Source organism: Pinus tabuliformis, chromosome 9, assembly GCF_031772625.1.
Source record: "Pinus tabuliformis cultivar Carrire ecotype Pingquan chromosome 9, CPIR1, whole genome shotgun sequence".
NCBI classification, from domain to species: Eukaryota; Viridiplantae; Streptophyta; class Pinopsida; order Pinales; family Pinaceae; genus Pinus; species Pinus tabuliformis.
Genome location: NC_142307.1, coordinates 1,044,469,879 through 1,044,471,631, shown reverse-complemented (window position 1 = coordinate 1,044,471,631; position 1,753 = coordinate 1,044,469,879). Strand labels below are relative to the sequence as shown.

Genomic DNA, 1,753 nt, shown 5'->3' with positions numbered 1-1,753 from the left:
AAATTTTGGGTAGAAACCCCAAACTTTTGGGTGCCAAAGCATGACATGGAAACCCCAGTTTCCTCGGGCTTCGGCACCTTTTCTGTCACAACATGGAAACCACAAATTTCCTGCCCCCCAGCAATAAAAAATTGTCATCTAGAGGAAGAGCCAAAGGCGCGAGAGCGGGAGGGTTGTCCAGATTTATTTTTGACAAGAGCGAAGCTCTGAATCGAGGTGACCAAGGGCTAAATCTCAGTGGATCGTGGTAGCAAGGCCACTCTACCACTTACAATACCCCGTCGCATATTTAAGTCATCTGCAAAGGACTCTTCTCAACGATCGTTTGGAATTGAACTTCAAATATGCCCTGACTGATATGCTTCACGTTTGTGGTTTGAAAATGACACGGGCCCGTAGGGGCGACAAAGTGATGCCCCTACTGCAGGTCGAGATACAGTTGAAGAGTGACATGCACCACTTCTAACATGGATTCTGACTTGGAGGCATTCAGTCATAATCTGACACACGGTGGCTTCGCGCCACTGCCTTTTCAACCAAGCGCGATGACCAATTGTGTGCATCAATGGTTCCTCTCGTACTAAGTTGAATTACTATAGTAGCGCAGTTCATGAATAGGGTAAAACTAACCTATCTCATGATGGTCTAAACCTAGCTCACGTTCCCTATTGGTGGGTTAACAATCCAACACTTGGTGAATTCTGCTTCACAATGATAGGAAGAGCCGATATTGAAGGATCAAAAAGCAACGTCACCGTGAATGCTTGGCTACCACAAGCTAGTTATCCCTGTGGTAAATTTTCTGATACCTCTAGCTTCAAATTACGAAAATCTAAAGGATCGATAGGCCACGCTTTCACGATTTGTATTTGTACTGAAAATCAAAATCAAGTGAGCTTTTACCCTTTTGTTCCACACAAGATTTATGTTCTCATTGAGGTCATCTTAGGACACCTGCGTTATCTTTTAACAGATGTGCCGCCCCAGCCAAACTCGCCACCAGACAATGTCTTTCGCCCGAATTGACCCGCCGAAACGTGCCTTAAGGCCAAAAATAGGGGCAATGCCCCATCTCCGCCCCACGGAATAAGGCATAGACCCCTAGGCCCAGCCCTCAGAGCCAATCCTTTTCCCAAAGTTACGGATCCATTTTGTGAACTTCCCTTACCTACATTGCTCTATTGACCAGAGGTTGTTCACCTTGGAGACCTGATGTGGTTATGAGTACGACCGGGCATGAACAGTAATCGGTCCTCCATATTTTCAAGGGTCACTGAGGGCGCACCAGACATCGCAAGACATGCGATGCTCTTCCAGTTGCTGGACCCTATCTCTGGGTGAAATGATTCCAGGGTGGGCAAGTTGTTAAAAAGAAAATATAACTCTTCCTAGGGCCCCCGACAATGTCTCCGGATTTCCTAACTTTTCCGCCCACCGCCATGTCCCGATTTGGGAATATTAACCCAATTCCCTTTCGATGCTCACGCAGAGTGCACCCTTGATACAAGGCTTCCCCATCTCTTAGGATCGACTAACCCATGTCACATGGAACCTTTCCCCACTTCAGTCTTCAAAGTTCTCATTTGAATATTTGCTACTACCACTAAGATCTGCACCGGGGGCCGATCCACCCAAGCTCACCGCCAAGGTTTCTCAATGACCCTTGTGTCCTCCTACTCATCGAAGCTAGGCAATTTCTCCGGACAAGAGTTTTTTTATATCCAGGAGGAAGTCGTAACGGTGAAACCGGACA

At 46.9% G+C, this 1,753-nt stretch overlaps 1 pseudogene; it reads right to left on the bottom strand.

Annotated features, from left to right (window-relative positions):
- Nucleotides 1-208: 208 nt before the first annotated feature.
- Nucleotides 209-1,183, bottom strand: LOC149152260 (25S ribosomal RNA; annotated as a pseudogene; the record flags this gene model as incomplete).
- Between the last annotated feature and the right edge of the window lie 570 nt (nt 1,184-1,753).